This window comes from Carcharodon carcharias, chromosome 12 (assembly GCF_017639515.1).
Source record: "Carcharodon carcharias isolate sCarCar2 chromosome 12, sCarCar2.pri, whole genome shotgun sequence".
NCBI lineage: Eukaryota > Metazoa > Chordata > Chondrichthyes > Lamniformes > Lamnidae > Carcharodon > Carcharodon carcharias.
The window spans coordinates 95,780,528-95,797,361 of NC_054478.1; the positions used below are offsets into that span (position 1 = coordinate 95,780,528).

General features: G+C 39.9%; 1 protein-coding gene across 2 annotated transcripts in view; it reads left to right on the forward strand.

The window, feature by feature from the left end:
- Nucleotides 1–5,026: 5,026 nt before the first annotated feature.
- gulp1b (GULP PTB domain containing engulfment adaptor 1b) overlaps nt 5,027–16,834 on the forward strand; it is a 428,880-nt gene continuing 417,072 nt past the window's right edge. For both annotated transcript variants that reach the window (XM_041200977.1, XM_041200978.1), the window contains exon 1: nt 5,027–5,129. The gene's annotated coding sequence lies outside the window, so the exon portion shown is untranslated. The remainder of the gene's footprint in view (nt 5,130–16,834) is intronic.

The window sequence follows — 16,834 nt, forward strand, 5'->3', positions numbered from 1 at the left end:
ATATTTGAATAAAGCTTTGAAGGTATTTGGCAAAATTAAGGAACATATTTTCTTCAGTAAATAGTGATAGACCAAATGTGTATTATTAACTGATTCCTGGTAACTGCTATAACTTAAGGCTATATAGATATTATTTTAATTTTTCTGTTTGTTGAGATTTGAACTCGAGGAAATGCAACTTAAGTATGGAAAATGAAAAGTACTTACAAAACAAAGACATATGAATCAATAGAAAAAGATCAAGGGATAACAGTCATAGCTTTTGTTTTATAACACCTTTTTTAATATATAAAAAAATATTCTAAGGCATTTAAAAATCATGATGGTGGAAAGGCAGGGGTGGCAAAGAAGGCAGATCTAAGAGTAGATTTATAAGATATTTTTTGGAATAAAGTAGAAGGGCAGTGGGATTTAGGGAGAACATTCCAGAGTATGAGAGTGAGAGAATAAATATCTTGTCATCAAAAGTGAAATGGTAGGAACAGGAGTATAATGGAGGCAAGAATAGAAAGAATGGAAGACACATGCTTAAACCCAGAACTGAGATAAGTATCAGTAACAGGGAGGGATGAGGTCATGGAGGGACTTGTAGCTGAGACCAAAGATGTTAAAGTGGATGCATTGAACAATGCAAAGCCAATGAAGACTGACTAATGCAGGGTTGACAGGGATAAAGTCCAGGTAACATGGTTTTAGACAAGTTGCACTTTGTGAAGGACAGGAGGTTAGAGAATGACAAAAAGAATATTGGAGTAATCAAGTCTGGAGATGACAGATTTATGTATAATGGTTTTAGCAGCATTAGAGTTGAAAAAGGACCAGTAGATGATGTTGCAGGAGTAGAAATAAATAGTATTGTTAGTGGCTACGATGTGGGGTTGGAAGCTCTGCTAAATATGAAGTAGAACACTGAGATTGCACAGCTGAATGTGCAGTAAAGGTTGGGGGACCGGGTGAGGTGATTAAGATGCTAAGTTTTTCTTGTGGAAGCCATATGAAATTGTTTTGGTCTTTCTGGTGTTGAGTTAATGGATGTTAAGACTCATCCAAACTTGGTTTAGTGGCCAAAGTTGTTTATAGAGTGGTAGACTTGGGTGCTATCAACATATATGTTAATGCTTACCTGCACATAAAAATGATATCGCTGAGGAGTAGCATGTAAATAAAGAAAAGGAGAGGGGTAAAGATGGAACTTTGGGGTTTACCTTAAATATCAATTTGAGGTTGGAGGGTAAGCCATTGCAGGAAATATGCTGTCTTTGCAGGATAGAAAGAAGTGAAACCAGGTTAAATGGTAGAGGGGTGATAAAGAAGGATAAAATGGCGAATTATGTTGAAAGCCTTATTAATGTCAAAGAGAATGAGGAACCTTGGCCACAATCACAGCCGACATAATTGATGACTTTGTCCAGAATGCTCTTGGTAGTGCAGGCTGTATAGAAGTCTGATTGGAGGGATTCAAAGTACTACGAGAAGTGGGCATGGAGCTGGGTGGTAATGACATGATCAAGAAATCAAGGCATGGACCGTTGGAGACAGAGCAACAGTTGGGGAGAAAGAGTTCCTGAAAAGGGGCTGATAACAATCATTTTGAAAGGTGAAGAGGACAGAGCCCAAGGAGACAGAAGTAATGATAATTTCAGCAAGCTTTGCAAGGGACAATTGTGTGCTGAGAAGTTGGAACAGTAGAGACCCTTGAGGGCAAGAGGTGGGCCGCACGGAGGTAATGAGCTTGGTGAGAGCTGGGGAGAGCATGGCAGAGACACAGGAGGAGCTGCAAGGTAATAGGAATTTGAGGCAAAGACCTTGGGGAATATCATTTTGCTTTAGGTGATGCAGCCAGGTCTGGTGATAGATAACTAGTTCTGCACCAGGTTCATACCAGTCTGCAATTTTATATTAAGGATAAAGAAGTAGGATTTTACCAGGACAGCAATTTAGACGAGAGACAGTGAGGAACTTGGTGACAACAAGAAATTTGAAGATTAAAGTTTGGGAACTGTTGACTGCATGGTAGTACTGAAATAGCTGGTGAACCCAAACACAGTGAATTAGAAATAGGAGTTGGAAACATACAATAAGGTGTCATGCCCAGTACTGGCCTGTCATATTGTGAACTTTCAGGCAATAGTTTTTATAAATTGGACACAAACAAGCTGTCAAGATGACTGCCGTAAGTCATATCACTATCAACATCCTGGGGGTTACCATTGGCCAGAAACTGAACTGGACTAGCTATATAAATACTCTGGCTTACAAGAGCAGGTCAAAGGCTAGGAATCCTGTGATGAGTAACTCACCTGCTGACTCCCCAAAGTCTGTCCACCTTCTACAAGGCACAAGTCAGGAGTGTGATGGAATACTCTCCACTCGCCTGGATGAATGCAGCTCCAATAACACTTAAAAAGCTTGACACCATCCAGGACAAAACAGCCCACTTGATTGGCACCCGATCCACAAACATTCATTCCATCTACCACTGACGCACAGTGGCAGCAATGTGTACCATCTACAAGATGCACTGCAGGAATGTACCAGGCCTCCTAAGACAGCACCTTCCAAACCCACAACCACTACCATCCTAGAAGGACAAGGGCAGCAGAGACATAGGAACACCACGACCAGGGAATTCCCCTCCAAGCCACTCACCATCCTGACTTGGAAATATATAGCCAATCCTCCACTTTTGCTGGGTCAAAATCCTGGAACTCTCTCCCTAACAGCATTGTGGATGTACCTACATAGACTGAAGCGGCTCAAGAAGGCAGCTCACCGCCATTTTCTCAAGGGAAATTAGGGATGGCAATAAATGCTGGCCTAGCCAGTGACATTTACATATTTTGAATGAATAAAAAAAACTTTTAGCCATTTGGGCTGCAGACAGTATCAAGTCTCCAGTGAATTGCTAATTAAACATGGACATACACGAGAGTACCTCACAGCTATTATGAAATTCACAAATTCCTTTGTTTAAGGATGGACCAATAGAAAAGACTATGGATTTTCCAGACTGCCTGCCTCCAGGCTTCATATTGGACAAAGAGGTGGATTAAAACTCAATTTGCGGTAGATGGAAGTGAATGGCCTCTATCAACCTCCCATTGTATCACAATGGCCTCCTGCATCCAAACTAGGCTGGGTAAGCTACAGAAGTGTTAATCAACAACACAAGATGTAGAATCAACGTGCACACAACACTTTAATTAGAAAGGACCTTAAACTTGTGAAAAGCCACATGGTGAGACAGCCATGTTTTCTTTGTCTGTTTAAAAGATCAGCTAAGAGCAGTTTGAAGGCTCTGCTGTATCTCATCAGTTCAGCCAGTCTGTGAACCAGACTTGGAAACTAGCTTTGAGACATCAAGCAGTCAAAGTACTTAACCTTTCCCAGTTTTCAAAGTTCACCTGAAAACCAAATTCCTTGATACACAAGTACAAGAAACCTCACAACCTGCGGTGCATCCTTCACTTTAAACAACCCTCACTTCAACCCTAAATCATTGAAACCATTCAAGTAACCACAGGCCAGCCATGTGGGAGACTGGAAATTATAAATCAGAGACTGAATTAACTGTAATCTGCAAAGGTGCATTATCTTTATTTGTATACAATCTTTGTGTGTGTGCGTGCGTGTGTGAGACCGAGTGTGTTAATTCAGCATGTGTGTGAGAATGAGTAACCTTTATTTTAAACCCTCAAAAGTATGATGCTGCATTATTTAATTGGAATACAGCCTGCAAGGGTAAGAAAAGACACACCTCTTTCCATACAAGGTATACTGATTTCTTGCAGTATGAAAGCAAATACATTATGTCCGTAAAAAAGGCAAATGAATAAGTTGCCCAGAGATAATACAAAGACACCAAGCAACAATGGAAAGACACTTATAAATGAATGATGCTAGAGTAAAACTGAATGTGCAGGTAACTCACACTATCCCTTTAAGCCAGTTCTGATGAAGTCATGAACACAAAGCAAAATATTGCAGATGAATTTGAAACACAAATAGAAAACATTGCAAATACTCAACAGGATGGGTGGTATTTGTTGAGAGAGAAGCACGTGTTGGCTGCCTGTACACTTGAGGCATTCCATGACTGATCCGCATTGCAGGATATCCAGGACGTGAATGACAATAATCATTTTTATTATTTGTTGTTGTGATGATCTAGGGTAAGTCCTCTGCTCATTTCTCCACATATTATTTGCACCCCTCTAAAAAAGAGGCACTTCTGATAGTTTTAAAAAAATGTTTAATAACACTTAGTCAACCCAATGTCTCTGTATTGTTCAATTAAGAAAAGGCATCTGGCAAGGGAACACAAGTCTCTGTATCAAGATAAAAACAAAAAACTGGGGATGCTGGAAATCCAAAACAAAAATAGAATTACCTGGAAAAACTCAGCAGGTCTGGCAGCATTGGCGGAGAAGAACAAAGTTGACGTTTCGAGTCCTCATGACCCTTCAACAGAACTAAGTAAGCTTATATTTCACCCCTCCTATTTTTACATAGTTCTGTTGAAGGGTCATGAGGACTCGAATCGTCAACTTTGTTCTTCTCCGCCGATGCTGCCAGACCTGCTGAGTTTTTCCAGGTAATTCTGTTTTTGTCTCTGTATCAAGTGTGGAACCTAGATTACGCCAGCTACTCGCAACGCTGAGAATGAATAATTTCATACTATTGCTTTCACCGTTTACAGTATAACAATCCTTCAAATAGTGTCAATAGCTATTCAAATGCAGGACTTTCTACTTTGACTCCGACCTTGGATGATCAAGCATGTTTTTTTTCCTGATCAATTTATCAAGCGTTGCGTCGTTTTCCAACAACATGCATAGATATCCCGGCTATAACAAACTCAAAAGTCATGGGTAGAACAGAACTCTGAATGATATGCAAATTGACATGTTGTAAATACGCTATGCCCTTTTCCCTTTAAACAGAATGCACATGATCGCTTTTGAAGCTGGCGCCTTGTCGCTGGGGTCTGTGCCTGGTTTTACGTCATTCAACTTTCCAGCGCCAGAGATTCCGGAGGAGGGAGGGGAAAACCTAGTGATAAACCTAGCAACAACCAAAAAAAAATCGGTGCAACTGCGAATCATCCACAGGAGCAAGACTGAGACAAAGTAGGCGTTACTCGCAACTTTTAAAATCTTTTAGTAGTTGACTACTGCAAATTACTTTTTCAGAGCGTTTTTTGAATTTAGATGTGTCCGGTGAAGCTGTTTTCTATGTGTGTGTGTGTGAGAGAGAGAGAGACAGAGACAGCGCGCGGCTGCAGTGCAGTCCGCTTCTTGAAACTTGAGTGTAAACACCGATTGGGAACAAGTGCAGCCATGGTCTCCAACAGCAAGGGGACAATCTGCCGGCGCTCTGTTCATCTCCGGGGCTGGCCTGTTTAACCAGGAGAAGGGCAGTGGCTGCTGAGGGCGAGAGCGCCTGAGGATGAAAACACTGAGAAACTTCTGCTGGAGATTGTCGGTGCTCCGGCTGTGACTCCGGCTCCAGGTCCCTTCACTGGAACTCAAGGCGCAGAAAGTTACCCGGCGCTCCACTTCTGTCTGCTTTCGGCTCTGAAACTTTACCGTAACCATTTTAAATGTTTCTGTTTGGTGGCAAGGCAATTCATTTAGTGTATGTGGAAGAATAGGCGGTGACGAGCACACTGCGTGCTCGCGCGGCGGGGGAAGCGCGCGCCCCCGTGCTCGGGAAGGAAGCTGTCCCTGAGGCTCAGGAGCTCAGCTGAGTGAGTGCTGGCAGAGGTCCCCCACATTCTAACCTCTTCGCTTTTTAAGTCTGTTGTTTAAAGGGCCTACATAAGTGGCTCTGTCATCTTTGAGGACTGGCTATTTCTGAGGCTGTTATTCAGTTCAAAACCTTTTTGGGATTACAGTTTTAACAGGAGGTATTGGAATATGTTTCTGTTTATATCTAGAGTCTGTAAAATTAAATAACTGCTTCATTAATATTAAATAATTATATATATAGTTATATTTTATATATAATTTGCCAAATTTACTTAAGGAAGTCCAGAATGACAGGTTGGAGTAATCTATATGTTCAGATAACAAAAAGCTCAGTAGAAGGGTGGGCCCTTTCAAGACTTGTACTTCGCTAATGGGTTCATGTTTATAATTGATGGAGTTTAACTGTTAGTATTAAAATAGTGTTTGAGCTACAAGTGAAGCATTTACTCATGCATTGTTTCATGATGCCTGTTTATTTCAAAACTCTTAGAAAAGCGCTAATAACCAGTATAGTCTTGATTTTTTTGCAATGGGGAAGGTTTTGTTATAAAAACAGAATTACCTGGAAAAACTCAGCAGGTCTGGCAGCATCGGCGGAGAAGAAAAGAGTTGACGTTTCGAGTCCTCATGACCCTTCGACAGAACTGTCGAAGGGTCATGAGGACTCGAAACGTCAACTCTTTTCTTCTCCGCCGATGCTGCCAGACCTGCTGAGTTTTTCCAGGTAATTCTGTTTTTGTTTTGGATTTCCAGCATCCGCAGTTTTTTTGTTTTTATCTAAGGTTTTGTTATTGTCTTGGGAATTACTCGCCTTTTGAAGTTGACCATTTACAGCAATGATTAATCATTATCTGTCAAGGGATTGATTCTGCATTTATTCTGATTTTCAGCATGCCAGCACCAGGAAGAGTTATAACAGTGCTGGTGAGAGCTTAAGGAGAATAACCTCCAAGTGATAGTTTTGTTCTGCCTTTGTCAGCTTCTAATGGTGTTGAGGTGATTTTAAACTTCCTTGTCATGCATTTAAAAAAAATATTGTTTTCTACAGACTACAGAGGTAAATGAGAGTCACGTTCTCATTAGCTCTATTCAATGATCACAGCCTGTGTTGAATACAGTACCGCTGCCTGCATTCCATACCCAATTTACATTGTAACTCTGGATGCAACTCTACAGCATGAACAGGGCAGCACTTGGAAAGTGGTTTCACTCCCTGTTTCTCTGAGTAAATCACTAGTGGTGGAAAATGTAAATGATAGCTGCTGGTGCTCCTTGTTGTGATGGTAGCTGCGATTCTTACTGCGTATGAACTGAACATCAGCCTGACTGTACGTATCAGAAAAGTGTTTTTTTTCCTCATCACTCTCAACATTGGAGAAGGTCTGTGGCCAGAATGCTACCAGCAACAGTGGATGTGCGCATTATGTTTTTGAGTAACCTTGTCTGTCTTGCAATATAAATGGGGTGTATTTTGAACACAAATCAGATTATATTGGATGAGCACTTCCATTGGAAGTGATCCTGCAGTATTAATAAGAGCATGAGATCCTGATCCCTTCGTGGAACTCTTGTCCTCCTCCAGTGATGTAAATATACAATGTAGCTTTGGCTCCTCACTTGTATTTCTGCTGAAGTACTTTTTGAACTGCATCATTGGATAAAGTGTACCGGCAATTCATTTGTTGTAGTCAGTATTGTGTTTTTGAAGTTTTCACTGTTGAGGGAACAAAAAGGGAAGTTATCAGTAATGAGTAGTAATAGTTTAAATATAAGCCTCTATTTGTTTCCTTTACTCCAGACTGATGGTGCAGCAAATATGCATCATTTAGTAGTTGGGCTGCAGGGGACTGTTCGGTGTCTGATCAATTTAGAAAATGTTACCTTTAGGAGCCATATGAAAAATGTTAAAGTACGGAATTGTCTTCCTTCTTCAGTAGTAAACATTTCCTCTGTTTTTGACACACTTTGTTGAGGTGACTAGCAATGATATGTAACAATACAAGCCTGAGGGCAGATGATGTGCTCTGTGACCAAGTTGTCAGGTCTCCGTTTCTTTATGCCTGTTGAATGGAGTGCTGAAAGATTTATAGGGGGAACCGATTAAAGCAAGGAGAGTGAAATTTAGAAAGAAATTGGGTAGCAGAAGACAAAAATGATTTGTGAAGGGACAAAAAGGAAGAGCTGTATTGATAGGGTAGGCTAGCATAGACTGAGAGATCATCATGCAGGGCTGCAGATGGCTGGGCTGGGCAGCTGCTGCTGGTGGGTATTTGTCAACTCTATTCTCAGATTTGCTCTATTCGGATTGTTTTCGACTTCTGTCTTTTTCTGATTCTAATCTGTGCTGGATTATTAATCAACATCTTTTTGAACTGTTCAACACAAACTCTGCTAGTGCAGTGCCAGTTGACATTCAGCACCATCATTTAAGAACTTTGTGTGATGCTGTTACTGTCCTTCTGCTTTAGCAGAAGCGATCCCCACATACGTCCTTTGACTACTTTGTGCCTGCGCCTGTAATAATTTAACTCTTGCCTGAATTGGGGTTATTTTAAATTCAAAAATTTTTCTTTAATAAATTCAGTATTTTGGCTATTTGTTAAGTCAGCAAGGATGAAATCAGGCTTGTTACCTTGGTAATTTTTATCAGCTGCCCAGAGGGGGAATTGCAGCTGGTCTATCTTTCAATGTCCGAACAATGGCATTGTGTATATTGCATGCTAGTGCGGCTTTTGAAACAGTGGGAAGACCTGAGGAGGTCAGTCAGTTGTATGGCCAGTGCATCAATTTAAACATTTGAGGTTATGTCAAAAAGAAATTCTCATTCAGTGTTGTTGGAGAGCCATTTTAGAGTAATGAATGGGCAAAGAACAGCATCAAAGCTCACAGTTTTCCAGGTAAGCGCTTGACGCTTGACAGCTCGATGGGCGGAGATTTGGAATCTGATGCTTGGTTGGCACACCATTTTTCTGAGAGACAAAAGTTTGGAACAGCTGTGCTTTGAAAGTGAGTGTAAGGAGTCATCTAAATTTGTCATAAGCCAGCTTGCCATGTTCTTCAATTTTCGCTGTGAAACTAAATTCTGTTCATCCATTGATTTATTTTACACAACACACGTCTGTTGGTTTCACATCATGCCTTGTATCAGTGAGCTTCAAGTATGCCTTCTATAAAAATGACAACATTACAGTACTTAGTTGCTCAAAACGTCACTGTTGTTATGACCAGGATGGGAGGAGCAAGGGAATTTTCAAGCCCCAGTGCTCTGCAGGCCATAATTCAAACGTTTATTTTCTCACTGAAATGACCAGTTGTGCACCTATACTTCTAGCACCCAGAAGAAAAGAAACTCTGACCAGGCTTCTTTCAGAAAGCTCAGAATGATTAATTTATTATAAAACAAAACTCCTTTTAAACCAGTTTCAAGAGCTGGTTGACACACGATTGTAGTCCAGAAACTTTCTTATAACAAGAAAAAAATTTAAAGCTCATGGAGGTCCAGCGCTGTCGGTCTGAAGTTCCATCGGGTGAAGACATGCCGCTGGGCCCAGTAGGTGTCGGCAAATTCATCAATTATGCTTCAGAGTGGAGGAGGGTATAGCTGGACCAATTCTTCCTGTCTCAGCTAGCAAGTCCAAAATTATGCAGACAAACTACACTCAGATGAGGATTATCTGGCTACAGGCCAAAAACCACACACAGTTTCACAAAGCAGAGAGGGGAGGGAACACAAGTCAGGGTAGCCTTCTGTTCTCAGCCTTTCTCCAACAAGACTGAAAGCAAAACCACAGGTTCAAACTTAAGGTTTGCCGCTGCCATGTGGTTGCCTTTTTGCCTTCCAGATTTTCATTAATTAAACTCCTTTGCAATTCAAAACAAACTACTCCTTTTCAAGTACCATATAGCTCAGGTGATTTCTTGGAAGAGGCCTACTTGTTGACTGTTCCAAGGTGAACTTTAAGAAAAAAATTCTTCAGCCTCCAAAGACCAAATAATGCAATGTCCCCATATTTTAGAAAGAGAAATTCAGTTTAAAGTGATATGATTCTAACGCTGTAAGACAGTAAGTGACAACTAGAATATTAGTGCGCATAAAACAAGAGTTTTTTTTTCAAATTTATGAAGGGTATCGATGGAGCAAATAGTGATAGCAAATGTTTTGTTATCCTTGGGCCATGCTATTAGAACTATAGGACCATAGAAAAGTTACAGCACAAAAAGGCCATTCGGCCCATCTTGTCCATGCCAGCCCGAAGACAGCCAGGTGCCCTTTCTAATCCCACCTTCCTGCACCTGGCCCATTGTCCTGCAGCTTAAAGCACTTTAAGTGCAGATCCAGGTACTTTTTAAAAGAGTTTAAAGTTTCTGCCTCTGCCACCAACTTGGGCAGCGAATTCCAGACACCCACTATCCTCTGCGTAAAAAAAATTCTTCCTCATGTCCCCCCCTACACCTTCTGCCACTTATCTTGAATCAATGTCACCTGATTCTAGAATTCTGAACCAAGGGAAACAATTTTATCCTGTCCACGCTATCTTCCCCTCATAATTTTGTACACCTCGATCAAGTCACCTCTCAGCCTTCTTTGTTCTAAGGAAAATAACCTCAACCTATCCAATCTCTCCAAATAGCTACACTTTTTTAACTCTTATCTTCTCTGCCGATGCTGCCAGACCTGCTGAGTTTTTCCAGGTAATTCTGTTTTTGTTTTGGATTTCCAGCATCTGCAGTTTTTTGTTTTTACACTTTTCTAACCCTGGCAACATTCTTGTAACCCTCCTCTGCACTCTCTCCAGAGCTATTATGTCTTTCCTGTAATGTGGTGACCAGAACTGTACACAATACTCCAGATGTGGCCTCACCAGTGTTTTATACAATTCCAACATTATATCCTTACTTTTATATTCTATACCTCTGCCAATGGAGAGCATTCCATATGCCTTCTTTACAACCTTGTCTACTTGAACTGCTGCCTTCAGGGACCTGTGTACTTGTACGCCAAGATCTCTCACTTCATCTACCCCTCTTAGTATATTCCCATTTATTTTGTAATCCCTGTAACTGTTTGACCTTCCTAAATGTATGACCTCACACTTCTCATTGTTAAAATCCATCTGCCACTTTACCACCCACTCCACCAACCCATCTATATCGTTTTGGAGATATGGCTATCCTCTACGCTATCCACTACTCGGACAATCTTTGTGTCATCTGCAAATTTCCCAATCGTGCCCCCCACATTCATGTTCAAATCGTTAATATATAACACAAACAGCAAGGGTCCCAACACTGAGCCCTGTAGAACACCACTTGAGATAACTTTCCATTTGCAAGGGCATCCATCGACCATTACCCTTTGTTTCCTGTTACAAAGCCAACTTTTTATCCAGTTTGCCACATTACCCTGAATCCCATGGGCTTTTACTTTCCTGACCAATCTGCCAAATGGGACCTTGTCAAATGCCTTGTGAAAATCCATGTACACAACATCCACTGCACTACCTTCATCAACCCTTCTTGTCACTTCCTCAAAGAATTCAATCAAATTTATGAGGCAAGACTTTACTTTAACGTGCTGACCATCCCTGACTAGTCCATGCCTTTCCACGTGACAGTTAATCCTATCTCTCAGGATTGATTCTACTAATTTGCTCACCACCGATTCAAGACTAACTGGCCTATAATTGTTTGGCATTTCCTTTGATCCCTTATTGTTTAATGAAGTCTTGGGTAATACTAGATGCACTTCAGTTTGTAGGCAGTGTGAGGCCCATTGACCAGAATGACCGATGAAGTTGAATGCAAGAGAATGTTTATTGCAAAACCCAAAATTGTTATCACAGCTTATGTTCTAGTTTTTTTTCCCTCCATTGCTTCTTGGTTGGAGTTCTTTTACTGACTTGTTTTCAATATCTGTCAAAACATTTACGAAATGTACTGAAATGGCTTCAGATGATTTACTAGTGTTTCATTGCATTTGTACTGAAAGCTTACAGTACTCAAGCTACTTGGCCTATTTTGTCTGTGCCAGCTCTATTAGTCCATAACCAATCCCACTGCCATAGTGCTTGCTCATAATACTGTTTTTTCCCATAAAAGCAGCAGTGGCGCCTGTAGCAATTGTTCCCATTTGGGCATTCTATGTTCCAACAGCCTTTTGCATGAAGAAATTTCTCCTAGTCTATTTCTTAGAGGCTTAGCAATTTAAAACTGTGACTAGAATTAAATATTAACACAAGGAAATATTCTTTCACTATTTGCTCCATCAAAAACCTTCATAACTTTAAAAACTCAAGTGCTTGTACACATTAATATATCAGTTCATTGTCACTTGCTTCTTTACATTGTGACACTTTGAGAAACCTATCTTTTCTGTTTTGTCTTACTCTTTCAATAAGTAATTTTATTTGTTTTTTTTTTAGCAGAATTTAAATTAAATTAATCATTTGACCAGTTGCTAAATGTACACAAATAACTTGGGATCACCTCCAATCCACTGGAATATCCATTTTTTTAAACACAACTTGGTGGCATTCGTAAACATGGGCATCTTCAAGATCATTAGCATAAAAATAAATGTCAGAGATCAGAACTTCAGTGGGTTTAACAATTTATATATGGGCATTTGGGACTATTTTTTCTTCTTGTATTAAGCCAAATAACTATCCAATTTACAATTCATTTTAAATTATATAAACTTGTATTTTAACATTAAATACGGTCAGTATCTATTTGGGTGTAAAAGCGTTTCGGCCTCTTTCTTTAGCTTCAAATAAGCAAAATGCAGGGAGCATACACTGGGAACCAGAGGCTCAAAGCCCACCAAAAATTGGGCCTCTTGTTACCATTGGATTGTTGGTGAGCTTTGAATTCCACACAGGTTTCAAGAGACAGCATACCAGATCCAGAGGGGCGCAGTTGGTTCAACTGCCCCTCAGGTCATTGGAAGGGAGGGAGGGAGGAACCCAGCCCATGCATTCTTAATTATTCATTCACCTATGTTTCCATATTATTCATATTTTCCTTTGTTTTAATGCTGTGCCAGTTATTTTTCCTCTATTCATTTTAATCTGCTCTACCTTGTTCCTTTTCTTTGGCCTTTGTTGCTCTGCTTTCCACTTGGAATTCAAATATAAACTTGGCAGCATTAACTGTTTGTTTTAGTTGACTTCAAGCTTCTGTTGCTTCATGACATATGACTTTGCAATAGCATGTTAAGTAGTATTTGCTTTTCATGGTATTGGTCTCAAGTAATGAAGGGCAAATTTTGATTTGAAGTATGCAAAACAGTGTTTGTACAAACACAGTAGCCTTGAATTTCCTCCATTGCCTCAAGAAACAAACATTCTGGGAATAACCATGAGGCTTGAAAGGTTGTGGAACTTTAGGCATGAGCTCAACTTTCCTTGATCCTATACAGCCATCTATTGTCCCTCTGCCCCAAAGTAGGCTGCAGCCTAGGTTACAAACCTTTGTATGCAAGTTTCTTGTGCTTGCAATTGCTCAAAGGCGCTATTAAAATTCTGAGCAGATTTTTGGGCACGACACAAAACAAGTTTTCAAGAATTTTTAAATGCACGTCTTGAAATAAAAATACAAATTGCAAATACAGTTGTGGCACTGTTTCAAATTACCCTCTGGGATTTGATCAGCTTGGCATTTACCAACTGCTGTGCCATAACAGCATTTATATTTAAGCATATTCTAATTTGATTCACAGGAAATTTGAGTGTAGCTTCTCATTCCGTAGTGGGCATAGAAGTGAAGTGCATTTTCATTTCTAACATCAGGACAAACTAGCTCATGAGTGGCTGGAAACTACCAAATCAATTTGAGCCCATGACCTACAAAATCTTGTTTGTGTGGTCCAACATTAGTCATTTGTTGGGAAATCTATCAAACCTTATATTAAATACACACCTCAATCAGAACATTTTGTCTTATTTAATTGGGAAAGTATATCACCTTGTTTTCTTTATTAAAAATGGAAGTTTATTACTGGTGTTTCCAAACTGCATTCTTGTTACTTCTGGGAGAAAATGCTTTAATATGAACTACTTCTGATGCGATTTTATCATCTCAATGCTGCTCATACCTCTCTGTTCCGATGCATAAAGTCGAGTAGAATTATTATACCATTTGTGATGACTGTGTCTCAGATCATAATCTCCTTTTACATTTTTAAGGAATTTGTAGTTGTACCAAGTATTAGAGTTTGAAAATGTCTTCTGTGAGTGATTTTGGTTTGACATTGAAATGCAGGGGAAGGAGAGGAGAGAATTGGCTCCATTTTGTCTTATTAACAGTCCCTAATCCGAACCAGTTTAGTAAGATAAGGAATTTAGGTTTATTATATACCAGGCTGCTAGTGTAAGAGGGCTGCTCAGATCAATGGTAGAATCATGGAAAATACTTTTTATATAAATGTCTTTGGCTATCTGGGTGCATGTTGTGTCAGAAATTATCTCTGTTAAAATGGATTCAGGGTATTGCTGCCAGTCAAGGTGATATCCAAGCCCTGTCTAGCCTTTGTGTCTTTGGTGTGAATTCTTGATTGGCAGGTCTTTTGCTAAACGCTGGGAATAAAAATGGCAAGCACTCTTAGTTCTCCAGTTCCTGCAGTTCTGTCACATATATACAGGTCACTGTGGTACGGCAAGACTCGGAAGTCAGTAGCGTGTGCTGATGCAAAAGGTATCTGAATAGATTGCCATTATTTTATTTTGATTTAAATAGAACCATTTCAAACAAAGTTCCGAACTGTATTTTTTTCTCTGTTAGGATATTCACTATAAATTGTATTTTTAATACACATTCATTTTTCACCTGAACAATGTAGTTTGTCAATGTAGTTTTCACTGGCTCAGCACAATCTCAGAATATATGCTGAATTGGCTTTATTGTTTCCCAATAAACAACTTATATATTTATTTTTCCCATTTATATCACCTCATTACTATAGTAAAATAGCCCAAAATGTTTAATGTGGAATGATTTACCTTGTTACTATCCTATCCCACATATTTTGCACACCATGTCAAACTTTGGCTGTCATAAGAATAGGTTTGATAATGGAATTTCACTTCACTTTTGCAGAGAGCATGTGACAGAAGAGAGAAAGTATGCCTTTCCTCATCCTGATTTGAGTTTTTTGGTCAAAATAAAATAAAACAAATTAGATTGAAAGCTTCTCAGATGAACTGGCTCTGATTGCCATCAAGTATGTTTTGATAGAAAACATAAACATTCTAATTAACAACACAGATAACTTAGCCTTAGTCATGAGGGTCCATAGGCATCTCTCTCTTGGGGAGAGACAAGTGGTTATTTAGCTTAAGGGGAAGCACTCTGCATCAGACCTCCATGAGCTACCACGGTCAGTACAGGGATTGAACCGGCACTGTTGGCATCATTCTGCACCGTCTAGCCAACTGAGCTAACTAATCCCAACTAAGCTAACCGATCCCCATAACAACAGAGACAGACATGCCCAAAGGGTAGTCACGAAACACTGAATATAATAGGAGCTCATTTTTTATTGTTTATCCTTTCATAGGATGTGTGTCCTTTTCCCCTACATGGCATGGGAGATTCTGTTGAAAAGCATCAGCGAGTAGCTCTAAGTGCACCTTGTAAATAATAAACAATACAGCCATGTTGCACCAGTGGTGGAAGGAGTGAACGGTAAATGAAGTGCCAGTAAAGGACGCTGCTTTCTTGTGCATGGTGGCAAGCTTCTTGAGTGTTGCTGAAGCTGCTGTTATCCAGGCAAGCGTATTCCATCACACTCTTGTTTTGTGCCTTGAAAGTCTTTGGGGATTCAGGAGGAGAACTTGTCACAGAATACCAAGCATTTGACCTGCTCTTGTAGTTAAAATATTTATCTGGCTTATCAGTGGTAACCCCAAGGGCGCTGTTGTTGGAGTTTCAATGGCGCCAATGCCATTCAATGTCAAGGGCCAGTTCGAATACTCCCTCTCTTGTCAGTGATGCTCATTGTCTGGTGCTTATGTAGCCTGAGTGTTACTTGCCACTTAGCAGCCCAAACATGGATGTTGTCCAGGCCTTGCTAATATTATCTGAGGTGTTGTGAATGGAATTGAATACTGTTCAATCATCAGCTAACAGCCCCACTTCTTATGGTGGAGAGGTGGTCACTGATGAAGCAGCTGGAAATGGTTGGACCTAGGATATTGCCCTGAGGAACACCTTTGTGCTAGGAATGATTCCAACCAGTGGAGAGTTTTTTTTCCTCCCATTCCTATTTGCTTCATTTTTTTCCAGGGTGCTATGGTGCCACACTTAGTAATGTCCAGAGCAGTTATACTCACTTAACCTCTAGCACTCACTTAACCTCTAGAATTCTGCTCTTTTGTCCATGGTTAGACTAAGAATAATGAGAGCTTGAACTAAATGTCCCTGGTAGAACTCAAAATGAACATTGGTCTAGTAAGTGCCATTTGATAATACTGCTAGCAACACCTTTGATTGCTTTTCTGGTGTGTCAAGAAGATATAATAATTTTCATAATGTTATTTGGAATTTATTATAAAGTACAGTAATAGTGGGGTCTATGTTTAAGTTGTGTGTGCGTGGGACTTAATTGAATTAAAGACAGCTGGTCTGAAGGCTTTGATTTAAGAAGAGAAGCTAGTTTTGAAATGCTAAATAGGTAAACATGGGTGAAGTTTTATAATGTGTGGTGTAAAGAGAACATTTGCATTTTTAAATAAACCCAGCTAGCTTGGATTCAAAAGAGTGGGTGATGTGTTTCACCTAGCTAGGAGAAGTTAAGAAACAGTGTATCTATTTTTCCCAAAGATTACTGATAATATTGGTACTATGATAGATTTTTATTATTAGAGAAGTAAAGTCCAAAGACATAGTGAAACAAAGGGAATTTGCATTCAAAAGGGAAAATATGTATAAAGGAGAGAAGGCTGTGTGTAAGGGTAGGCATTCTAAGATATAACAACTGTGAAAAACCTCTAGCCTCTGTGCCCAAACTGCTGTCTGCAAGAACTGAAGTTAAGAAAACTCACTTTGAATTCGATTGTTCATTGTATCATGTTACTTTGCCTGGG